Source organism: Eubalaena glacialis, chromosome 7 (assembly GCF_028564815.1).
Source record: "Eubalaena glacialis isolate mEubGla1 chromosome 7, mEubGla1.1.hap2.+ XY, whole genome shotgun sequence".
Classification (NCBI taxonomy): Eukaryota; Metazoa; Chordata; class Mammalia; order Artiodactyla; family Balaenidae; genus Eubalaena; species Eubalaena glacialis.
In genome coordinates, this window is record NC_083722.1 from 101,570,462 (window position 1) to 101,597,868 (window position 27,407).

A 27,407-nucleotide genomic window follows, 5' to 3' on the forward strand; every position below is an offset into this window, starting at 1 on the left:
ACATAATAAAGGCCATATATGATAAACCCACAGCCAATATCATACTCAATGGTGAAAAACTGAAAGCATTTCCACTAAGATCAGGAACAAGACCAGGATGTCCACTCTCACCACTCTTATTCAACACACTTTTGGAATTCCTAGCCATGGCAATCAGAGAAGAAAAAGAAATAAAAGGAATCCAAATTGGAAAAGAAGAAAAAAACTGTCACTGTTTGCAAATAACATGATACTATACATAGAGAATCCTAAAGATGCCACCAGAAAACTACTAAAACTAATCAACGAATTTGGTAAGGTGTCAGGATACAAAATTAATGCACAGAAATCTCTGGTATTCCTATACACTAACGACGAAAAATCAGAAAGAGAAATTAAGGAGACACTCCCATTTACCACTGCAACAAAAAGAATAAAATACCTAGGAATAAACCTACCTAAGGAGAAAAAAGACTTGTACTCAGAAAACTGTAAAACTCTGATGAAAGAAATCAAAGATGACATAAACAGATGAAGAAATATACCATGTTCTTGGATTGGAAGAATCAATATTGTAAAAATGACTATACTATCCAAAGCAATCTACAGATTCAACGCAATCCCTATCAAACTACCAATGGCATTCTTCACAGAATTAGAACAAAAAATTTTACAATTTATATGGAAACACAAAAGGCCCTGAATAGCCAAAGCAATCTTCAGAAAGAAAAACGGAGCTGGAGGAATCAGGCTCCTGGACTTCAGACTATACTACAAAGCTACAGTAATCAACACAGTATGGTACCAGCACAAAAACAGAAATATACATCAATGGTACAGGATAGAAAGCCCAGAAATAAGCCCACGCACATATGGTCACCTAAGTTATGACAAAGGAGGCAAGAACATACAATGGAGAAAAGACAGCCTCTTCAAGAAGTGGTGCTGGGAAAACAGGACAGCTACATTTAAAATAATGAAATTAGAACACTCCCTAACACCATACACAAAAATAAACTCAAAATGGATTAAAGACCTAAATGTTAACACTGAACACTATAAAACTCTTAGACAAAAACGTAGGAAAAACACTATTCGATATAAACCACAGCAAGATATTTTTTGACCCACCTCCTAGAGTAATGAAAATAAAAACAAAAATAAACAAATGGGCCCTAATGGAACTTAAAAGCTTTTGCACAGCAAAGGAAACCATAAACAAGATGAAAAGACAACCCACAGAATGGGAGAATATATTTGAAAATGAAGCGAAGGACAAAGGATTAATCTCCAAAATACACAAGCAGCTCATGCAGCTCAATATCAAAAAAACAAACAACCCAATTAAAAAATAGGCGAAAGACCTAAACAGACATTTCTCCAAAGAAGACATACAGATGTCCAAGGGGCACACGAAAACATGCTCAACATCACTAATCATTAGAGAAATGCAAATCAAAACCACAGTGAGGTATCACCTCACACAGGTCAGAATGGCCATCATCAACAAATCTACAAACAATAAATGCTGGACAGGGTGTGGAGAAAAGGGAACCCTCCTGCGCTGTTGGTGGGAATGTAAATTGGTACAGCCACTATGGAGAACAGTATGGAGGTTCCTTAAAAAACTAAAAATAGAACTACCATATGACCCAGCAATCCCACTACTGGGCATATACCCAGAGAAAACCATAATTTGAAAAGATTCATGCACCCCAATGTTCACTGCAGCATTATTTACAATAGCCAGGACATGGAAGCAACCTAAATGTCCATCAACAGAAGAATGGATAAAGAAGATGTAGTACATATTTACAAGGAATATTATTCAGCCATAAAAAGGAATGAAACTGGGTCATTTGTAGAGATGTGGATGGACCTAGAGTCTGTCATACAGAGTGAAGTAAGCCAGAAAGAGAAAACAAATATTGTATATTAAGGCATATATGTGGAATCTAGAAAAATGGTACAGATGAACCTATTTGTAGGGCAGGAACAGAGACGCAGATGTAGAGAACAGACATGTGGACACAGTGGAGGAAAGAGGGGGTGGGACAAATTGGGAAATTAGGTTTGACATACACTACCATGTGTAAAATAGATAGCTAGTGGGAACCTGCTGTGTAGCACACGGAGCTCAGCCCGGGGCTCTGTGACGACCTAGGTGGGTGGGATGGGGGGAGTGGGAGGGAGGTCCAAGAGGGAGGGGATATAGGTATACATACAGCTGACTCACTTCATTGTACAGCAGAAACTAACATAACATTGTAAAGCAATTTTACTCCCATAAAAAATAATTAATTTTTAAAAAAAAAGTTAAGATCCAGTGAGGTACAAAGAAAACAAAAGTGGACCAAAAACTTCCCAACCAGATAACCGCTGTTGATTAAACAAATATACAACAAAACATACCTATATAAGATTAAAAAATTTAAATAATATGCCATTCATATATCTTCTTTGGTGAAATGTTTTTTCAAACTTTTTGCTCACTTCTTAATTTCTTTGATATTATTGAATTTTGAAAAATTTTTTAATATTCTGGTTGCCAATTCTTTATCAAATATATGTTTTGAAAATATTTCTTTCCTGGTCTGTGGATTGTCTTTTCATTTTCTTAGCACAGCTTTTTAAAAACCTTAAGTTTTTAATTTTGATGAAACCCAATTTATCCATTTTTTTTTTTATGGTCACAATTTTTGTGTCCTAAGAAATCTTTGCCTAACTAAGATCCCAAAGATTTTCTCCTATGTTTTCTTCTAGAACAGCAGTGCATAAGACTGTTCTCTGTGATGATAGAAATATGCTCTAATCTAAGCTAGAGTAATCAAGACAGTATGGTACTGGCACAAAAACAGAAATATAGATCAATGGAACAGGATAGAAAGCCCAGAGATAAACCCACACACATATGGTCACCTTATCTTTGACAAAGGAGGCAAGAATATACAATGGAGAAAAGACAGCCTCTTCAGTATGTCGTGCTAGGAAAACAGGACAGCTACATGTAAAAGAATGAAATTAGAACACCTCCTAACACCATACACAAAAATGTACTCAAAATGGATTAAAGACCTAAATGTAAAGCCAGACACTATAAAACTCCTAGAGGAAAACACAGGCAGAACACTCTTTGACAGCAAGATCCTTTTTGAGCCACCTCCTAGAGTAATGAAAATAAAAACAAAAATAAATAAATGGGACCTAGTGAAACTTAAAAGCTTTTGCACAGCAAAGGAAACCATAAGCAAGACGAAAAGACAACCCTCAGAATGGGAGAAAATATTTGCAAACGAAACAACTGACAAAGGATTAATCTCCAAAATACACAAGCAGCTCATGCAGCTCAATATCAAAAAAAAAAAACAACCCAATCCAAAAATGGGCAGAAGACCTTAATAGACATTTCTCCAAAGAAGACATACAGATGGCTAACAAACACATGAAAAGATGCTCAACATCACTAATCATTAGAGAAATGCAAATCAAAACTGCAATGAGGTATCACCTCACACTGGTCAGAATGGCCATCATCAAAAAATCTATAAGCAATAAACGCTGGACAGGGTGTGGAGAAAAGGGAACCCTCTTGCACTGCTGGTGGGAATGTAAATTGATACAGCCACTATGGAGAACAGTATGGAGGTTCCTTAAAAAACTAAAAATAGAACTACCATATGACCCAGCAATCCCACTACTGGGCATATACCCTGAGAAAACCATAATTCAAAAAGAATCATGTACCAAAATGTTCACTGCAGCTCTATTTACAATAGACAGGACATGGAATCAACCTAAATGTCCATCGACTGATGAATGGATAAAGAAGATGTGGCACATATATACAATGGAATATTACTCAGCCATAAAAAGGAAAGAAATTAAGTCATATGTAGTGATGTGGATGGACTTAGAGTCTGTCATACACAGTGAAGTAAGTCAGAAAGAGAAAAACAAATACCATGTATTAATGCATATATATGGAATGTAGAAAAATGGTACTGATGAACCTAGTGGCAGAACAGGAATAGAGATGCAGACATAGAGAACGGACTTGTGGACACAGGGAGGGAAGGGGAGGGTGGGACGAACTGAGGGACTAGCACTGACAATATATACACTACCATGTGTGAAACAGATAGCTAGTGGGAAGCTGCTGTATAGCACAGGGCGGCCAGCTCAGTGCTCTGTGACAACCTAGAGGGGTGGGATGGGGAGGGTGGGAGGGAGGTGCAAGAGAGAGGGGATACAGGTATACGTATAGCTGATTCACTTTGTTATACAGCAGAAACTAACACAACATTACAAAGCAATTATAATCCAATAAAGATGTAAAAGAATAATAATGAAATATATTTTAAAAAAAACAGAAAAGCCTTTCCCACCAAGCTCAAAAAAAAAAAAAAGAAAAGAAAAGAAATATGCTGTAATCTGAGCTAATCAATACAGCTTTAGTTAGCCACCCATGGCCACTGAGGACTTGACACGTGGCTAGAACAACTAAGCAGCTGAATTGTCACACTGTATTTAGTTTTAATTATTTAAATTTAAATAGCCACATGTGGCTAACAGATGCAACAGGAAGTTCTAGAAGTGCTGTAGTTTTAAATTTTACATTTTGGTCTATGACACATTTTTAGTTAATTTTTGTATACATACAAGGTTCATTTTTTAAAATATGGATGTCAATTATTCCGGCACCAAGTTTTTGAAAAGACTATCTCTACTCCAATGAGTTATCTTGGCATCTTTGTCCAAAATCAGACCATGTTTGTGTGGTCTGTTCCTGTACTCTGTATTCTATTCCATTGGCCTATGTGTCTTTCCACTCACCAATATCTCATTGTCTTCATATATGGTCAACTGCTCTTCGACAAGCACACCAAGAATACATAACGGGGAAAGGTTAGTCTCTTCAACAAACGATGCTGGGAAAACTGGATATCCACATGCAAAAGGATGAAACTGGACCATTATCTTACACCATACATATACATCAACTCAAAATGTACTAAAAATTTAAATATAAGTCCTGAAACTCTAAAAGCCCAAGAAGAAAACATAGGGGAAAATCTTCATGACACTGGTCTTGGCACTGATTTGAACACCAAAAGGATACGCAACAAAAGCAAAATAGACAAGTGGGGCTACATCAAACTAAAAGGCTTCTGCACAGCAAAGTAAAGAATCAAGAGTGAAAAGGCAACCTATGGAAAGGGAGAGAGTATTTGCAAACTGATAAGAGATTAATATTCAAAATATATAAGGAACTACTACTACTCAACAGCAAAAAAACAAATAAGCTGGCTAAAAATAGGCAAAAGACTTGGGGAGACATTTCTCCAAAGAAGATCTACAAATAGCCAACAGTTATATGAAAAGATGCTCATCATCAGGGAAATGCAAATCAAAAAACCACAATGAGATATCACCTCACACCTCTCAGGATGGCCATTATCAAGAAAACAAAATAACAAGTGTTGGTGCGGCTGTAGAGAAACTGTAAGCCTGGTACACTGATGGTGAGAATGTCAGATGGTGCAGCCACTATGGAGAACAGTATGGAGGTTCCTCAAAAATTAAAAATAGAACTACCATATGATCCAGCAATCCAATTACTGGGTATTTATCGAAGAGAATTGAAATCAAGATATCAGAGATATCTACACTCCCATGTTCACTGAAGCACTGTTCACAAGAGCTAAGAGGTGGAAACAATCTAAATATTAGTCAACAGATGAATGGATAAAGAAAATGTGGCATATACATACAGTGAAATATTATTCAGCCATAAAAAGAAGGATATCCTTTTGTATGCTACAGCATGGATGAAATTTGAGGACCTTATACAAAGTGAAATAAGCCAGCCAGGACAAATACTGCATTATTCCACTTATATGAGTTATCTAAAGTAGTCAGTCATCAAAGTATAAGAAGAATGGTGGTAGCCAGGGTCTGAAGGAAAGGAGAAATGAGGAGTTGCTATTCAATGGGTATAAACTTCCAGTAGTAAAAGATAAAAAATTCTACAGATCTGCTACATGACATTGTGCTTGTAGTTAACAATACTGTATACTAATTTATTAAGAGAGTAGATCTCATCTTCTGTATTTTATGTTCTTACCATACTTTAAAAAAACAAAAAAAACAGCAGCCCAGAAGCTTTGATTTTGCCAGTGGCAAATCTTACCTCAGCTTTCCGAGGAGTAGAGAAACTGTACTGTTCTGCACTGCTTGTGCAATGAATTCGGGGAAGTTTCTCCTGGGTTAGGGTGGTGGATACAGAAGCCAAACTATGGAGTCCACAAAAAATAATGAGAAATCCAGAACAGCCTACTGGAATATTCACTCTGGGCCATTCTTGATGCTCAGCACCATCCCAGATCTCCAGCTTCCCGGTATATAAGAACCTCAAGGTTGGGACTTCCCTGGTGGCACAGTGGTTAAGACTCCGTGCTCCCAAGGCAGGGGGCCCGGGTTCGATTGCTGGTCCGGGAACTAGATCCCACATGCATGCCTCAACTAAGAGTTCACATGCCACAACTAAGGAGACTGCCTGCTGCAACTAAGGAGCCTGACTGCCATAACTAAGGAGCCAGCGTGCCACAACTAAGGAGCCCGCCTGCCACAACTAAGACCCGACACAAATAAGTAAATAAATATTTAAAAAAAAAAAAAAACCTCAAGGTAGCTCTGATTGACCACAGCAGACACCCATCTTTAAAGAGGACCCAAAAAAGCTTCATCATGAGCCAGCAGGGGGTTTGAAAAACACTGGAAAGAGTTTATTTAATAAAAAGCAATTAGAGATTGAGATAACAGCATGATTGGAGACAAGATGGCAGAGTAGAAGGACTTGAGCTCACCTCCTCTCATGAAAATACCAAAATCACAATTAACTACTGAACAACCATCGACAAAAAAAGACTAGAACCTACCCAAAAAAGATATTCTACATCCAAAGACAAAGAAGAAGCCACAGCAAGACAGTAGGAGGGGTGCCTTCGCAATACAATCAAATCCCATACCCGCTGGGTGGGCAACCCACGAACAGGAAAGTAATTACATTGCTGAGGTTTTCTCACAGGAATGAGAGAAAACAACAGCAAAGATCAATAAAACTAAAAGCTGGTTCTTTCAGAAGATAAACACAATTGATAAACCTTTAGCCAGCTTCATCAAGAAAAAGAGGTAGAAGGCTCAAATCAATAAAATTAGAAATGAAGACACACAGACATAGAAAACAAACTTATGGTTACCAAAGGGGAAATGGAGAGGGAGGAATAAATCAGGAGTTTGGGATTAGCAGATACAAACTACTATATATAAAAGAGATAAACAACAAGGTCCTATTGTATAGCACAGGGAACTATATTCTATATCCTGTAATAAACCATAATGGAAAAGAATATGAAAAATAATATATAATATATATATCACAAATATATATGAACTACTTTGCTGTACACCAGAAACTAACACAACATTGTAAATCAAGTATACTTCAATTAAAAAAACATTTTTAAACCCCCCCCAAAAAAATAAAAATAAAATAAAATTAGAAATGAAAAAGGAGAAGTTACAACTGACACCACAGAAATACAAAGTATCATAAGAGACTACTATGAGCAACTCTACGCCAGTAAAATGGACAACCTAGAAGAATGGACAAATTCTTAGAAAGGTACAATCTTCCAAGACTGAACCAGGAAGAAATAGAAAATATGAACAGACCCATCACAAGTACTGAAATTGAAACTGTGATTTAAAAACTTCAAACAAACAGAAGTCCATGACTAGATGGCTTCACAAGAGAATTCTATCAAACATTTTGAGAAGAGTTAACACCTACCCTTTTGAACCTATTCCAAAAAATTGCAGAGGAAAGAACATCCACAAACTCATTCTGATACCAAAACCATCACCCTGATACCAAAAACAGACAAAGATACCACACACACACACAAAAATTACAGCCCAATACGAATGATGAACATAGATGCAAAAATCCTCAACAAAATACTAGCAAACGTAATCCAACAATACATTCAAAGGATCAGAAACCATGATCAAGTGGGATTTATCCCAGGGATGCAAGAATTTTTCAATATCTGCAAATCAATCAATGTGATACACCACATTAACAAACATAATAAAAACCATATGATCATCTCAATAGATGCAGAAAAAGCTTTTGACAAAATTCAACACCCAATTATGATAAATTCTCCCCAGAAAGTGAGCACAGAGGGAAACTACCTCAACATAATAAAGGCCATATATGACAAACCCACAGCTAACATCACACTCAATGGTGAAAAGCTGAAAACGTTTCCTCTAAGATCAGGAACAAGACAAGGATGTCCACCCTCACCACTTTTATTCAACATAGTTTTACAAGTCCTAGCCACGGCAATCAGAGAAGAAAAATAAATAAAAGGAATCCAAACTGGAAAAGAAGAAGTAAAGCTGTCACTGTTTGCAAATGACATGATACTGTACATAGAGAATCCTAAAGATGCTACCAGAAAACAACTAGAGCTCATCAATAAATTTGGTAAAGCTGCAGGATACAAAACTAATACACAGAAATCTCTTGCATTTCTATACACTAACAACAAAAGATCAGAAAGAGAAATTAAGGAAACAATCCCATTTACCATCACATCAAAAAGAATAAAATTCCTTGGAATAAACCTACCTAAGGAGACAAAAGACCTGTACTCTGAAAACTGTAAGATGCTGATGAAAGAAACAGAAGACGACACAAACAGATGGAAAGATATACCATGTCCTAGGATTGGGAGAATCATTACTGTCAGAATGACTCTACTACCCAAGGCAATCTACAGATTCAATGCAATCCCTACAAATTACCAACAGCATTTTTCACAGAACTAGAACAAAAAGTTTTAAAATTTGTATGGATAAACAAAAGACCCCAAATAGCCAAAGCAATCCTGAGAAAGAAAAGCGGAGCTGGAGGAATCAGGCTCCCTGACTTCAGACGATACCACAAAGCTACAGTCATCAAAACAGTATGGCACTGGCACAAAAATAAAATATAGAACAATGGAACAGGATAGAAAACCCAGAAATAAACCCACACACCTATGGGCAATTAATCTATGACAAAGGAGGCAAAACTATACAACGGAGAAAAGACAGTCTCTTCAGTAAGTGGTGCTGGGTAAACTGGACAGCTACATGTAAAAGAATGAAATTAGAACACTCCCTAACACCATACGCAAAAATAAGCTCAAAATGGATTAAAGACCTAAATGTAAGACTGGATACTATAAAACTCTTAGAGGAAAACATAGGAAGAACACTCTTTGACAAAAATCACAGCAAGATCTTTTTGGATCCACCTCCTACAGTAATGAAAATAAAAACAAAAATAAACAAATGGGACCTAATGAAACTTAAAAGCTTTTGCACAGCAAAGGAAACCATAAACATGAAAAGACAACCCACAGAATGGGAGAAAATATCTGCAAATGAAGCTACCAACAAGGGATTAATCTCCAAAATATACAAACAGCTCATGCAGCTTAATATCAAAAAAACAAACAACCCATTCACAAAATAAGCAGAAGATCTAAATAGACATTTCTCCAAAGACGACATACAGATGGCCAAAAAGCACATGAAAACATGCTCAACACTGCTCATTATTAGAGAAATGCAAATCAAAACCACAAGGAGGTACCACCTCACTCTGGTCAGAATGGCCATCATCAAAAAGTCTACAAATAACAAATACTGGAGGGCGTGTGGGGAAAAGGGAACCTTCCTACACTGTTGGTGGGAATGTAAATTGGTACAACCGCTATGGAGAACAGTATGGAGATTCTTTAACAAGCTAAAAGTAGGGACTTCCCTGGTGGCACAGTGGTTGAGAATCCGCCTGCCAATGAGGGGACATGGGTTCAAGCCCTGCTCCAGGAAGATCCCAAATGCCGCGGAGCAACTGGGCCCATGTGCCACAACCACTGAGCCTGCGCTCTAGAGCCTGTGAGCCACAACTACTGAGCCCACGTGCTGCAACTACTGAAGCCCACGCGCCTAGGGCCTGTGCTCCGCAACAAGAGAAGCCACCGCCATGAGAAGCCCCTGAACCACAACATGGAGTAGCCCCTGCTCATGGCAACTACAGAAAAGCCCATGTGCAGCAATGAAGACCCAACACAACCAAAAAAAACCCTAAAAATTGAACTACCATATGATCCAGCAATCCAACTCCTGAGCACTGATCCAGAGAAAACCATAATTCAAAAAGATACATGCACTCTATAATGTTCACTGCAGCACTATTTACAAGAGCCAAGACATGGAAGCAACTGAAATGTCCATGGACAGAGGAATGGATAAAGAAGATGTGGTACATATATACAATGGAATATTATGCAGCCATAAAAAAGAATAAAATAATGCCATTTGCAGCAACATGGATGGACCTAGAGATTATCATACTAAGCGAAGTAAGTCAGAAAGAGAAAGACAAATATCATATGATATCACTTATATGTGAAATCTAAAAACAATGATACAAATGAACTTATTTCCAAAACAGAAACAGACTCACAAACTTCGAAAACAAACTTATGGTTACCAAAGGGGAAACATGGAGGAGGGAGGGATAAATTAGGAGTTTGGGATTAACATATACACACTACTATATATAAAACAGACAATCAACAAGGACCTACTGTATAGCACAGGGAACTCTACTTAATATTCTGTAATAACCTATATGGGAAAAGTATCTAAAAAAGAATGGATAAATGTTTATGTATAACTGAATCACTTTGCTGCACACCTGAAACTAACACAACATTGTAAATCAACTATAATCCAATATAAAGTAAAAATTAAATTTAAAAAATTGTTTTGGCTATTCTAAGTTCTTTGCCTCTCAATATAAATTTTAGAACTAGCCTATTAATTTCCACAAAAAATGGCTGCTGAGATTGTGGTTGTAATTTCATTGAATCTACACATCAATTTGGGAAGAAATTACATTCTGATAATATTGAGTCTCCCAACTTACGAACCCAAAATATCTCACCACTGATATTAGGTCTTCTCTAATCTCATCAATTTTGTAGTTTTTAACATATAAATCTTACACATATTTTGTTATATTTTCCCTAAGTATTTAAATAGTTTGAATGGTTTTTTTTTGTTTTTTGTTTTTGGCCACACCTCGCAGCTTGTTGGATCTTAGTTCCCCGACCAGGGACTGAACACAGGTCACTGCAGTGAAAGCTCCAAGTTCTAACCACTGGACCACTGGAATTCCCTGAATGCTATTTTAAAGAGCACTTTAAAAAGTCTTCAAGTTCAAATGTCTGCTGTTAGAAAAGTATGATAGTTTTCATATATTGACCTTGGATCTTGTGACCTTGTTAATTTTACCTACTATATCCAGGAGTTTTCTGGAGATTCTTTGGGATTTTCTACACAATCATGGTATCTACAAATAAAGGCATTTTTATTTCTTCCTTTCCACTCTGTATGCCTCTTTTTCTTGCCTCATTGCACTAGCTAGGACCTTCAGGAAAATGACGAATAAGAGTGGTGAGAACCAGCATCCTTGCTTTGTTCTGACTTTAGGGGGAAAGCATTCAAGTCTTTCACTATTAAGTATGATATTAGCTGTAGGTTTTTCATTCATGCCCTTTATCAGGTAGCGGAAGTTCACTTTTATTCCTAGTTTTCTGAGAGTTTTATCAGAAATGAATAATAAATATTTCTTAAAATGCTTTTTCTGCATCTATTGAGATGATCATATGGTTTTTCTTCTTTAGTCTGTTGATGTGGTGAATTGCATTGATTGAGTTATCAATAGTGAACCAATCTTGCATCTTGTGATAAACTCCACTTGGTCACGATATATTTTCTACTCTTTTTATATAATGAATTTTGTTCAATTTTCTTTACTGTGAGAAAATAAACAACAGAAAACTTACCATCTTAACCACTTTTAAGTGTACAGTTCAGTGGTATTAAATATATTCAATATGTGTTCAACCATCACCACTATCCATTTCCATAGCTCTTTTCTTCTTGGAAAACTGAAACCCTGTACCCATTAAACAATATTTCCCCATTCCCCCTGTCCCTAGCCCCTCAAAATCACCATTCTACTTTTTGCCTCTATGACTTTGACTACACGAAGTATCTCATATAAGTGGAATCATACGGTGTTTGTTGTTTTGTGACTGGCTTATTTCATTTAGCATTGTTGTTTTGTGACTGGCTTATTTCATTGAGCATAAGGCCCTCAAGTTTTATCCATACTGTAGCATTACCAGAATTTCCTTCCTTTTTCAAGGCCGAATAATATTCCTTTGCATGCATATACCACATGTTGCTTATCCATTCATCTATCAATGGACACTTGGGGTGCATCCATCTTTTACCTATCATGAATAATGCTATGAACATGGGTGTACAAATATCTCTTCAAACCCCTCCTTCTTTTAACTGAAATACAGTTGACATACAATAGTATGTTAGTTTCAGGTGTACACATAGTGATTTGACAATCAAATACATTATGATATGATCACCACAATAAGTCTAGTAACCATCTATCACCATACAAAATTATTACAGTATTATTTGCTATATAATGTGTATTACATCCCTGTGATGTAAAAGTGGAATTGCTAGATCATATGGTAACTCTTTTTAAAATTTTTTTGAGGAACGACCATACTATTTTCCATAGCAGCTATATCATTTTACATTCTCATCAACATTACACAAGGGTTCCAATTTCCCCACATACTCACCAATACTTATTATTTCCTGGTTCTTTTGATAGTAGCCATCCTAATGGGTGTGAGGTATACTGCTGGCCTCATAAAATTAGTTGGGAAGTGTTCTCTCCTTTTCTATTTCTGGAAGAGTTTGTGTAGAATTGGTATTATTTCTTCCTTAAATACCTGTACAATTGACCAGTGAAGCCACCAGATTTTTCCTGTGGGAAAGTTGTTAGGTTATCTACTACTTCTTAAGTAAGTTCTGGTAGTTAGTCCTTCAAGGAATTTGCCCATTTCATCTAAGTTATCACATTTATTGACATAGAAAATTGTTGATAATATTCCCTACTATCATTTTAATGTCTGTAGGGTCTGTAGTGAAGTTCTTTTTCATTCTTGATATTGATTTGATAAGTCTAGCTTTTCTCCTGATAAGTCTAGTTAGAGGTATATCAAATTTATCTTTCAAATACCACTTTTTGGTTTTAGTGACTTTCTCTATTTTTGTTTGCAACTTTATTCATGCCCTTATCTTTATTATTTCTTATTTTCTGTTTGTTTTGGATTTAATTTGCTCGTCTGTTTTTTAGTTTCTTAAGGTGGAGGCTAAGATCATTGATTTCAGGCCTTTTTTGTTTCTAATATATGCCTTTTATGCTACACTTCCCTCTAAGCACTGCCTTAGCATGTGCTGCATTTTAACTGTCATTCCATTCAAAGTAGTTTTTAATTCCCCTTATGCCTTCCTCTTTGACTCAGGGTTATTTAAAAGTGTGTTGTGTAATTTCCAAATAGCTGGAAATTGCCCAGATATTGTTATTAATTGCTAGCTTAATTCTCCTGGGATCAGAGAACATACTTTATATGATTTCTTAAATTTGTTGAAATTTGTTTTACGGCCCAGAATATGATCTAACTTGGGGAATTTCCTACATACACTTGACAAGAATGTGTATTCTGCTACTGCTGGATGGAGTATTCTCTAAAAGTCAATTATATCAAGTTGGCTAATAGGGCTGTTTAGGTCTCTACATCCCTACTCATTTCTGTCTACTAGTTCTATGGATTACTGAAAAAGGAGAGTTGAACTTGCCAGCTAAAACTGTGAATTTGTCTATTTCACCTTTTGGTTCTTTCAGTTGTGTTAGATGCATTCACATTTGTGACTGTTAAAAGTGTTCTTGATGAACTGACCCCTTATTCATTATGTAATGCCCGTCTTCTTCCTTGGCAGTATTTCTTGAAGTCTACTTTGGTATTAATAGAGCCACCTCATCTTTCTTTTGATTAGTGTTTTGCATGGCATATGTTTTTTCCATCTTTTTACTTCTAACTTATCTATGTCTCCATACTTAAGGTGAGTTTGTTGTAGATAGCATATAGAGTTGGTTCTTGATTTTTTTAAAATCCAATCTAACAATCCCTGCAGTACTTTTTTGAAATGTAATTCTCCCTCTAAGTACTTGTTTTTTAAAAAATGCACCTGTGCTGCGGGGTCATGGAGCTGGTTTTTCATGCAGAAGGCGGGTGGCCCAGGGCCAGGGTGCGGCAGTCCTGCTCTGGGATGGCGACCTGGCCATGTGGGCCCCATTCACATCTCCAGGCACCTGCCTCCCGCTGAGCTGCATGCCAGTTGCCCCAGTCTCCCAGCCTCCGTCCCACTGGGCCCTCCCAGTGCTCATTTTTTAAAACAAAATTAGGTGTCTTTCCATATTAAGGCACTTTTCAAGCCACTAGCTCTGATTCTTTGTGATGCAATTTTTTCCTTGTTCTAGAGGTTGCTTATAGACTTGTCATGTAAATTAAACACGATTCCTTTCTTCAAAAAGAGCTTGAAGTATTCTTAGTATTCCTAATCTTCTCCCAATCGTAATGAGAAGCAAATATTATCCCCCCAATAATTCCCAAATCACTGGCCTCAACTCAAACCTCCCAAGTCATTATCTTCAGCTTGATGTTTAGACTCAATATGTCTAAAACTGAACTCTTATCTTTCCCCTCACAGTCTTCCTCTCAAATTTTTACCCCTGTTTTGTATCCCTCCTCTCAGTGAGTAGTATTACTATTCTCTCAATTGCCAAAACAGAAACCCAGGCATTACTCTCGTCTCCCTTCATCCAAGCTATCACAAGACTGCATTAGTTCTACTCATATATAAGAGGAGATCAAAATGGCAGAAGGAGGACAGTGGACTTGCCTCCCTGCACAAACACATCAAGAATACATTTACATGCAGAGCAATTATCACTGAAAGCAAACTGGAGACAGGCATAAAGACTCTTATATGTGCAAGGCTATAAAGAAAGATCCACACGGAGTCAGGTAGGAAAGCAAGAGAAGCGATAAGGTCAGGACCTACGCAAACATACAGTAAAGGCTGTGGATCAACCACTTAAATAAGCTAGTATGAAGATGAAAAGATAAAAACTGTAAATCAACTACAACCACAAGAAGCAGTTAAGGGATAAACATGAAGATGTAAATATGACACCAAAAACACAAAACGTGGGGGAGGGGAATTTTAAAAAGTATATCTTTTAGAATGTGTTTGAACTTAAATGACTATCAGTTTAAAACAAGGAGATATAGTTACAGGTCAACATATATGAACCCTATAGTAACTACAAATCAAAAACCTACAATAGATACCCAAGAACAAGAGAGAAAGAAACACAAGCATACAACTAAAGAAAATCATCACACTACAAGGGTAAAAACTAAAAGAAGAAAAGAACAGAGAAGAACTACAAAAACAACCAGAAAATAAGTAACAAAATGGCAATAACTACATACCTATCAATAATCACTTTAAATGCCAATGGACTAAATGCTCTGATCAAAAGACATAGGGTGGCCAATTGGATGAAAAAAACAAGACCGATTTATATGCTGCTCACAAGAGACTCACTTCAGACGTAAAGAGACACACACACACACACTCTCAAAGTGAGGGGATGGAAAAAGAAATTTCATGCAAATGGAAGCAACAAGAAAGCTGGGGTAGCAATATCAGACAAAATAGACTTTAAAACAAAATCTGTAACAAAAGACAAAGAAGGGCATTATATAATGATAGGAGATCAATACAAGAAGAGCATACAACATTCATTAAAATATATGTACCTAATATAGGAGCACCTAAATATATAAAGTATTAACAGACATAAAGGGAGAAACTGACAATAATACAATAATAGTACGGGACTTTAACACCCCACTTACATCAATGGACAGATCGTCCAGACAGAAAATCAATACGGAAACAGTGGTCTTGTATGACACATTAGACCAGCTGGACTTAATAGATACCTACAGGATATTCTATCCCAAAACAGCAAAGTACACATTCTTTTCAATTGCACATGGAATGTTCTCCAGGACAGATCATATGCTAGGCCACAGAACAAGTCCCCCAAAATTTAACAGAATAGAAATTATATCAAAACAAAAACACTAATTCGAAAAGATACATGTACCCCAATGTTCACAGCATTATTTAGAATAGCCAAGATATGGAAGCAACCGAAGTGTCCATGAAGAGATGAACGGATAAAGAAGATGTGGCATGGGCTTCCCTGGTGGTGCAGCGGTTGAGAATCTGCCTGCCAATGCAGGGGACATGGGTTCGAGCCCTGGTCTGGGAAGATCCCACATGCCGTGGAGCAACTGGGCCCGTGAGCCACAATTACTGAGCCTGCGCGTCTGGAGCCTGTGCCCCGCAATAAGAGAGGCCGCGACAGTGAGAGGCCCACGCACCGCGATGAAGAGTGGCCCCTGCCTGCCACAACTAGAGAAAGCCCTCACACAGAAACGAAAACCCAACACAGCCATAAATAAATAAATAAATAAATTAAAAAAAAAAAAAGATGTGGCATATATATAAATACACATACATATACACAGTGGAATATTACTCAGCTATAAAAAAAGAATGAAAATTTGCCATTTGTAACAACATGCATGGAGCTGGAGGGTATTACGTTTAGTGAAGTAAGTCAACAGAGAAAGACAAATACTGTATGCTATCACTTATACATGGAATCTAAAAAGATAAAACTGAATGAATTAAAAAAAAAAAAACAGATTTACATATATAGAGAACAAACTACTGGTTACCAGTAAGGAGAGGGAAGGGAGGAGGGGCAAAATAGGGGCAGGGGATTAAGAGGTTCAAACTACGACATGTAAAATAAATTAGCTACAAGGATATATTGTACAGCACAGGGAATATAGTCAATATTTTATAATAACTTTAAATGGAGTATAATTTATAAAAATATTGAAGTGCTATGTTGTACACCTGAAACTAATATAATATTGTAAATCAACTATACTTCAATATTTTTTAAAAAAGATGCAAGTTCTGCAGTATGCAACTTGAGTTTTTACCAATTATGTTCTAGGACGATAAACCATTCTTTGAAGAAAAAAATTCTACTCATACATATTTTTTTCAGTTATCTTCCCTTTTCCATCCTCATTTTATCTGCAGTGTCACTACCCTTTTCCAGGCAACCATCATTTCTTACATGGACTTCTGCAATGGTCTCCTAATAGTTGTTCCTCTTACTCACATTCTTGAAGCCCCCAGCATTCTTCTACCCTACTTTCCAAAACCTTTCCTCACAGATTCAAAGTTCTTTGACTCCTTCTTCCTTATTTATCCTCATCTCTCACACTTTCCTCTTTCACCAAAGCCACTGCCCCCAACACACCCCTACATCTATATTGATTAACACTGTACTTTCCAGGTCCTAGAACAATGGATGCACTCTTCTGCATCACGTCTTTTCACATGCTGTTCCTTTACTGAGACTGTCCATCTCCTCCTGCCTTCACTTGATTTTTACTTATCCTTCAGACATCAATTAAGGTACCCTTTTCCTGGGGATCTTTCCATGACACTCTAAGCTGGGTTATGTGCTCTTTGTCTCTTTAGCACTTAACAATCTGAAGTTATTTTGCTCTCTGTTACCTCTCTCTAAATTGTAACTCCCATGAGAGCTGGGGCTGCTTTACATCTTGTTCACCACTCTATTCCTGTTACTGTTAAATTCAGAAATCCTTATTTTGTTAATAGAAACGGGTAAAAATTAGAACAGAGGAGTCAATCGCAGTGAAAGAATTGTAATTCCCGCTATACTGACTGCACTGACAATGGGATCAATCAAAAATATTCATTGCCCACCATGTCTTTTTGTATTGTGTGAGCATTATAGGACTTGGACTCAGAAGACCTTGGGCAATTTCCTTTCACCTTCTCTGAATTTGTTTTTCCTTTTCTGAAATTTTTTCTTCATTTCTTCAATGGCTTAAGCAATACCTATATTAAAGTGATATAGGAGAACTGATGAGAGGAGATAAAGTGAAAGCCTTTTGTAAAACAAACAATGGTACATATATACATAACATTATATACATATACGTATCACTGACTAATCCATGTTGCCCAAAGTCTAATGGCTTATTTTTAATCCATCAGTGCTTTCTACTATTAATTTCCAATATTTTAATAAAGCCCAGGATAAACAAAAATTTACCTTTCCTGTTCTGAAGTCTAAAACCCTTGTTTTAAAACCCTTGTCATCCAATATCAATTTTATGAGCAGATCCTTAAGTATTATACTTGCTATGTATTAAATTAAAATTCTTGATCCGTTTACTAAAGTAAGAAATGATTGGTTTTGGCTAAGGGCCACACTAACATTGTAAGAGTTCGTTATTTCATTTGAAACAAAGAAAAAACAACAAAAATTTTAAAGGAGACTACTGTTTCTCAATGAAACATTATATTTAGGATTTCTACCACAATTAAAAGGCTTCACTTTTCAGAGAGATTCTTTTCTCTTAAAAAAAATAGAGGAAACAAAGTCATAAATTTCCTGAGGTGAAAGAACATATAATAAACAGTGTCTTATTCCCCAGTGTCCAAAATGGTGAGATAAAATGGATATATATGATAAACATAAATATAAATGGAAATGGTACATTCTCAATGAATGTTTATTATGATTCTTGCAGTTATTCAGCATATTATACTCTGTTAAATAATGTATGTTGAACTGAAATAGTGAGACCAAGGACAACTAGCTCTTTTAAGCCAAATTCAAGAAGTTGTTAACACCAGCACATAAGTTCTACAACTGTTTAAAATACTGAAACGAGAAGATGAAAATAAATGAAAAAGTCAAACTCCGAAATCTCTCATATGCTTTCAATACTATATTTTAAAAGTATCAGTCATAGATAATACCAACCAAATACTTTTCCCAGCAAGGAGCTATTGTGTGGGCAGAATACTGACTTTTGCAAACACCTGTCAGTCATTTAAGGGGGTAAGGATCTATCAGTTATTTGTACATATCTTAGATGCTAGGCATCATAAACCATGTATAGTCACGGTAGACTTGTAAAAAGCTAGTCACATTCTTGCCAAGCATGTTTTATGATAAACACACCACAAACAGAAACTATCACTGGTACTGAGGGGCAAAATCCAGCTGGGTTTCTTTATCCCTAACCCCAGTTTCAGCTGCAGGTTTTTTCCAGTAAGAACAGTAGTTTGATTTACTCAACACTGTAGAAGTAAGGGTGTGGTCACCCTTCTCCAAATAATATTACAAATGGATTTTCCCTCAACTCTTGCAGCAACAGGATCTTTAAGTGGTTACTGGTAGGAAAAGGTGAGATTAAGGTCAAAATGTCTGAAAAATAAAAATTAACAAAAGCTTTCAAGGACCACCCTAGAGACAATGGAAGCTGGGGTATTACTGAGACCACGAAGGTAATACAGCACAGAACACGGATATTTTTTAAGCTTTCAACATGGAGCCCCAGTAACAGTTGAACATACGGTTTTGCCAGCTCTCCTGCTGAGTACGGACAATTTTATCCCAAATTAATCCAGTACACTAATAACCATGCCAAATACAGATCAATCACATTTCCTTCATCATCATCATCATCATCATCATCATCATCATCATCATCATCATCATCATCATCATCATCATCATCATCATCATCAGAGGGCTAAATGGGGACTTCCCTGGTGGTCCAGCGGTTAAGAATCCCTCTTCCAAAGCAGGGGACAAAGGTTCAATCCCTAGTCAGGGAACTAAGATCCCACATGCCGAGGGGCAATAGAGCGGGGCAACAGAGCCCACACACGCCAACTAGAGAGCCCGCGCGCCACAACTAGGGAGAAGCTAGCGCACCCCAACGAAGAGCCTGTGCACTGCAATGAAAGCCAAAAATTATTTTTAAAAAATTTAAAAAACAGAACTAAATGTAAGATCAAATTCAGAACAATCAATGAAACGTTTCTTTTAGCGTTTCTAAAACACTACCAACTAGAGAGATAGGGAAAATTAGACCAAGGAAGACCAAGGAAGCCTTTTCTAACTCAGGGATAAATGGGAGTGTACTTAATAAATTATTAAGTGTATCCCGTCTTCCTGGCTAGCTGACAGAGTAGAAACGGACCGCTACCCGCAGCTATGCACCCTGGCTCGCATGGTCTGTGGTTGCATCCCCCAGACAGCTTGGCTACTCTAAAATAAACTCTACGTCGACGCCATTTGCTCTGCCTGACGCCTGGAACTAGCATTATGAGCCCAGCATGTGCCAGGGACAACGCTCCACACTCCCTTCTCGTTACCTTCGAAGCACGTTCTGTGCGCTGACAAGGAAACGGAGGCCCAAGCTCACACAGGGGCCCTGGCACTAAACCACCGTGTAACTTTCACCTTGCTGAAATGAGGGCAAGGGCGTGACTCAGATGCTCTAAATACTCACTAGGCTGGTAGTATTTGTGACGTTAACTCTTTTCTTCGGGGCCACTCGCAAGCCGCAAGCCCTCTAGAAGGGTGGGGAAACTGAGGCCAGGCTGTGCCACGCCAGAGGTCACAGAGCCAGCGGCGTGCAGACAGAGGCCTCGAAGGCTGATCTCTGCAAATCTCAACGTCCGTTTGTTAACACTGCCCAGATCTTCTGCTTGGCTTACTCGGCCCTGAAATCCCGCAGGTTTTCAGGGGAAGGGACCTGGGCCGAGGCGCTCCCTCCCGTATCGTTTTCCCGTCAGCAGCCTCCGTCGACAGGGGAAAGCGGCAGCCCGCCCGCCGGCCCCACCCGCCACCAGCTGCAGGGCACCGCGCCAGGCACTACCTCCTCCGCCTTCACCCCTTTGCCGCCTCCGACCTCGCCCTAGCCCTGCTGTGCGCCTGCGCGCCCGGGCCCTAGAGCCCGTGGGCCGGCTGCTCACGTGGGCCGGCTGCTCACGTGGGCCTGCACCTGGCCCCGCCGCCTACAATGGCAAGGCGGGGCCTCGCGCTCACCACGCCCCCTCGCTGCCCCGCCCCCCGAGGGAGCGCTGCAGCCTTGGCCGATCCTTGCCCCTCTCGCCCAGCCGGCCGCGCCTCCTTGGCCGCGTGCTGTGTGCGCGTGCGCCAGGTAGGGATTTGGAGGGGGTCGGAAGACTGTTGCGCGGCTAAGGCCGCGAGTTCTACTGGAAGGCGGGGGGCGGGGGGGGTCCGGGCAGGCCTGGATGCGGGAGGGGGGGTTTCCTCGGAAAAGGAAGGAAGTGGGTGTCACGGGCTGCACACCCTGCCCTTTTGGGGTTGTCAGAGGAACGTCAGAAAGGACTGCTCCAGATTTCCCCATTTCATGTCTAAATGCAAATCTCTGGAACCCTCAGTAACTCCTTCATGTCATGAACCTCAGCAGTTCCTTCAGAGCAGCACACCCTTTAGTAATGATCATCTCTAGAGCATTCTGCGGGCAGAGTCTCTTCCAGTAGGAGTAGCAGGCTCAGAGTGATGCTCTCTTCCGAGGGCGCCCACCCGGCCATCGGCCTGCCTTAGAGGCCAGTCCAGGTCACGCATACAACTCTAGTGACACTTCGACTTCTTCCATTAACGTAACCCAATTATAGGTATTCTTGTGCAGCTTTCTTGTGTATGGTCATACGAAGAAAAATATAAGGCTAGATGTAGACCGCGATGTTAGATTCGAAACCTGAAATATGTGCCTTATGTCAGTTTTGTATATTCTTATGCCATGGGTCCCTCGATTAAGACACGTGTCCCTTGATAACTAGCTTTTTGTTGTTTTTAACACGACTTAGAAGCTGTCGTGGCGTAAGTTGGGGCATTCCTGATACAGGACTTAGGTGAACATCTGTCCCCCATTTGTCATATTTGTCCCGTGGACAGTTTTTTTAGGTTGATAACCTGGGTGTAAATATAATGGGGAAATAGCTTCAGATCTGCTCCTCTACCCCCAGATTTCATTTCCTGGTTAATAGAGAAGGATTAAGGAACAATGAGAATTGAACCAATAACAAAAAGCATTACTGCTTTGAGGTCTTAAAGTTCTGGTTCATCTTTGCCACCTCTCCCCCAAAGATTTTAGAACAGTGACTGTTCATGGATTGATTTTGATCACATGTTTCTTCATAACATTTGAAAGAACATCTTTCCTGCATTTGGATTTGTAGGAGCCTAAACTGAAATTTTGACAGAATGGAAGCGCTGGAAATAGGTTGTGAGGGGAGACGGTGTGGGATAGTAAGGAAGCAAGGATAAGAAGATCCTAGCTGGTGGAGATAACAGAGAGAGCTTAGAGAAAGAATGAAGACCAAAAACATGGCGTGGGTGGCAGATCTAGCGGATTATTCTGGTAGTAATGATAAGCTGCATTCTTGAGCATGAGGATTTGTATATTGCTTATGGTGACCAAAAAACATGACTGTTTTCTCATTTGAGGAGTCCTAAGAGTTCTGGCAATAAAGTAGAAAGATGTAGGGAGGGGTGAGAGTTTAGTGCCAGAATGATCATCTGGGATCCAGTAGATCTCAGTGCACATTGTTTTAGTGTCTCCACCCTACCCCCAACTTGAAAAATCACGGACTAGGGTAAAGGAGTAACGGGGTAAGATACACAGGGCTCTGCCTGTATCTGGATGCTGTTGTGGAAATTCCTGGAGCAGGTATAGCCAGTAAGGGCTCACCTGCTATGTCTAACTTAGGCCTGCAAATTGGAAGGCACCTGATAACTTACTCAGTGATGAGCTCCTTAAGGTAAAGACCCTGTGTACCCACTGTAGATCTTTTCCATCCTGAACCTCCCAAATAATGATCGAAGATCTAGTTTGGGGGGTCCTTGTGGCAACCTGTAGTTCTCCTGAAATCAAGTTTTTGAGACTGCTTGCTGAAGGAATTGTATATTTCAAAAGTATAAAGCCCATGGTTGAAGATTTTTAAAAACACAAAAAAACCCGTTTCAGTTCACTTTGGGGGTGAGGGGGTAGGTCTCATCTTGCAACAGGTACAGATTGTTCAACACAATATTCAGAGGGGTATTCACCTGGCTACACTATTTTGTCAAATCCTAGTTCCAGGGTCCCTACTCCAACTCCCTTCAGAGCCCTAATGCTTCCTGCTCCTTGTAAAAGATAAAAACTCAGGTGTAAAACTGAACAGCATTTTCACTTCCCACCCCGTGAGGCTGAAGAGGAGGAAGAGGTGGAAGGGGAAGGTAGGTTGTACCAGGAGCAAAGTCCTGAAGATAGAAGAATAAGCCTCAAAAGCTGAGATCCTGAAGACAGAAGAATAAGCCTCAAAAGCTGAGATCCTGAAGACAGAAGAATAAGCCTCAAAAGCTGAGATCCTATGGTGACTGATTAGTCTAGTTAGCCCATCCAGAGCTAAAGGTTAAACACAGGCTAACAACAGCCCAGAAGAGAACAACTGGATAATTCATTAATTGTGTTTCTGTTTATATACCCTCCCCCCACCTCACTTTCTAGGCTAATGTAGGTTCTGTCTTGATTAGAGGCAAATTGTTGGAACTAGACAGGATCTTGGAGCTCATGGCTCATTCTCCTCACCTGGCATGTGAACAAACAAGTTAAGCATTAACAGGTGACTTGGCCAAAACCACACAGCTAGTTAGTGGCAGAGCTAGGATTAGAACCCCTCTCTCCCTCTTCAGAGCCAATTACTCTTCCCGTTTGTCTCCTAAATGGCCAACAATTTCTTCCCACCCTGTATGTGCATGACACGCCATCCTTCTACAGGTAGAGTCTCTTTTCCCTCCCCTTGACTTGGTTTGTGACTTCATTTAACCAGTAGGATGCAGTGGAAGTGACATTCTTGGACTTTCACGCTCAAGCCCTAAGAGGTCTGGCAGCTTCTGCTTTCCTCTCTGGGAAGTCAGCCTCCATGCATTAAAGAAGCTTGGGTTACATTGCTGAGTGATGAGACACAGCACATGAGTGGTGAGGCAATGTGCAAGAGAGGCCCTCTTGGACCTTCCAACCCAGCCCAGCCACAAGCTGAAGGCAGCTGAGTGAGTGACTCCCACCAAATCACATGGAGCGGGAGATCTACCCAGCTGAGCACTATCCCAATTCCTAACCCAGAGAATCACGAGAAGCAGACAACTAAGAGACCACTACATCCTCTGCCTTACCCTGTTCACTTGATTATCATAATTAAGAAACCAAGACATTAGACTACGGTTAGGCTTCAGAAGAATATCAAGGAAGCTCATCAACCAAACGGTTCCATGTTTGTCAACAGCTCTCATCAAGACAAGGTGGTTTTCTGCTTCAAACTTGACACTAACACTGTAAATGACAGTTTATTAATTTGCTGATCAAACAACCCTGCTCTGGGTATATTAACTTTTACTTAGCATTTAACTCTAACAAAATTTTCTCCAAATCCTAATGTTCACTAATGATGCATCACAGACCACCAGAAAACTTAGTAGCATAACACTACTTTGCTCAGTACTTTGCAATTTGGGCAGGGCTCAGTGGGTACAGCTGGTCTCTGCTCCACTCAGCATCAGCTAGGGATGGTTTGAAGGCGGGTTCTCCTGTGTCTGGAGGTTGGTGGTGGGAAGAAGGCTTGAACAGCTGGAGGCTAGAACTGTCGCTAAGGAGCCTCCCATGTGGTCTCTCCAGCAAGGTGGCTTCAGGCTAGCTGGTACTCTCACAGGTGTGTCTTAGGGATCCTAAGACAAAGTTCTGAGAAAGGAATCCCAGCAGGAGCTTTGTCACTTTGCATGACTTAGCTTTGGAAGTCAGGTGACATCCCTTCTGCCCTGTCATTGGCCCACCCATATTCCAGGAAATGGGACATAGGCCCCACCTGTTGATGGAGGGATGCCATCGTCATGCTGTTAGAAGGGCATGAGGGAAGGGCATGTGTTTGGAAAACACAACCCCGCCTCAGCTTCTAAACTCTGCATCTGAATTTCACCCTAGGGATAAAATCTTGATAGAAAAACTAATTCCAGGAGCTTTGACTTAAAAAAAAAAAAAAAGAGTTATTTCTATTTGCAACCCCTATGAAAGTTAATTCATTTTTCCTATAGATGTCTCGGTTTGGAGGCTACAGTTTAATCTCCTTCTTCCCCAGGTTTTTCAGAACTGGGGAGAGGAGGATATGAATAATCTACTATTACGGCTGTTTTGTAAACCCCTCACCTCTTAAAAAAAATCGATTCACTGCTTACAGTTGAAACAAGTAGGGTATTCATGGCAAGGTTGCTCTTGTGACCACATATTTTAAAGAAAATTAGTTTTGCATGTTCTGTAACAAGTTGTGGATGACTACTAATAACTTATGTTTCTACATCCACATGCATGCAGGCAGGCACACAAACCACACTCGTTCAGTGTGGATTCGTTCAGGAATCTTTTATTCCTAATGGATTTCTAGCTTCTCAGCTCAGCTTACCTGGTATCATTTTTTTTTTTAACACCTGGCAATGTCACACCAAAGGTATGTGGTGCCTTTTTAACTGTTGCCTAGCAACACTCAAATGCTCAGGACAGGAAGCAACGTGTGCAGTATCTCCCTGTAATTCTGGTAGGCATCATTCTGTGCCTAAGACTTAAATTAGCCAAACTGAGGTTTTTTGTGTGAACAGCAAAACTAACATTTCTATTATTGCAAAAACATGCCCTGGGACATGTACCAATCAGAGAAAAGCTGTTATATTTCTATGGCATTTTGTAGTTCTTTTGAAATTGTCAGAAGTAAAAATAAATATCCAGTAGAAATTATCCATATATTCTTTGCAGATTATTATGCCTATATTAAATACTTTTCTATCTGTGGTCTAACCGTTAAACCTAGTTTTTCCAGCTTATTTTCCTAAACTGTGTTTTCATCATAATTCAAAGCTATGATTTTATGAAGCTTTTAACAATAGCTTTCCAGACTATCTGTGTAGATTCCACTTTGAAGTTTACCAGATAGCTGCATTACCAAAAACTTCGGTACATATCAAATGTTTGCCCTTTCAATTGTCTTCTCAACAAGGTGATTTCAGAGATTTTGCTGGTCAACTGACTCCTAACATTTCACTCCTATAAATTAAAGTTACCACTAACAGAATCCGTCAGTGAACAAAATATCTTTAATAATGTGAATTATTACCCTTTACTTATTGGGAATGTTTCACTGACATAGTCTATCTCTCTTAAAACTGAGCAGTCCAAGAATACTTTTGCAAGAAGCACAGCAGAATGACGGGTGACACTGTTCCTAGCCGAAACATTTTAACATTTCAGTTCATTGTAAAAGAAATGAATTTGTTTTCAAAACTATATTTTAGGAAAAAGAAAATTGGGTTACTTGCCCAAGAATGGTTAACACAAAAAGTGCTGTGAAGCGTTAACTTTAATCTTGTAAAAGAAATGAAACTGCTAAGAAGAATCACAGAGTGCATCTTTGTCACAAGCTGATGAGATGCATTACTTTTCAAGTAGTTTAAGAAGAGGAGCTCTGTCTCACATAAAGTCGCTGGATGAACACACCTGCCCAAATAAGGCAAGGGCCGGCCAGCATCCTGCCATTGGTTCCAAGCTTCTGTGTGTGCCCCTTTTGCAAAGCCACGTTAACCAAGGCAGCTGAGTTTTTGTTTGTTGCTTTTTTTTTTAAATTTTTTTAACATCTTTATTGGAGTATAATTGCTTTACAATGGTGTGTTAGTTTCTGCTTTATAACAAAGTAAATCAGTTATACATATACATATGTCCCCATATCTCTTCCCTCTTGCATCTCCCTCCCTCCCACCCTCCCTATTCCACCCCTCTAGGTGGTCACAAAGCACCTAGCTGATCTCCCTGTGCTATGCGGCTGCTTCCCACTAGCTATCTATTTTACGTTTGGTAGTGTATAGGTGTCCATGCCACTCTCTCACTTTGTCCCAGCTTACCCTTCCCCCTCCCCGTATCCTCAAGTCCATTCTCCAGTAAGTTTGCATCTTTATTTCCATCTTGCCCCTAGGTTCTTCATGACCATTTTTTTTTTTTTTTTAGATTCCATATATATGTGTTAGCATGCGGTATTTGTTTTTCTCTTTCTGACTTACTTCACTCTGTATGACAGTCTCTAGGTCCAACCACCTCACTACAAATAACTCAGTTTCGTTCCTTTTTATGGCTGAGTAATATTCCATTGTATATATGTGCCACATCTTCTTTATCCATTCATCTGTTGATGGACACTTCGGTTGATTCCATGTCCTGTCTATTGTAAACAGAGCTGCAGTGAACATTTTGGTACATGATTCTTTTTGAATTATGGTTTTCTCAGGGTATATGCCCAGTAGTGGGATTGCTGGGTCGTATGGTAGT

General features: G+C 39.1%; 1 long non-coding RNA gene across 4 annotated transcripts in view; it reads right to left on the minus strand.

Moving 5' to 3' along the window:
• Positions 1–27,407, minus strand: part of LOC133095547 (uncharacterized) — a 76,804-nt gene that overhangs the window by 27,998 nt on the left and 21,399 nt on the right. For 3 of the 4 annotated variants that reach the window (XR_009701628.1, XR_009701627.1, XR_009701629.1), the window contains exon 1: positions 20,550–20,943. The exons of the other annotated variant lie outside the window; for it this stretch is intronic. This is a non-coding gene — a long non-coding RNA (uncharacterized LOC133095547). Of the gene's footprint in view, positions 1–20,549; positions 20,944–27,407 lie in introns of those variants that run through there. 4 annotated transcript variants of the gene reach the window in all.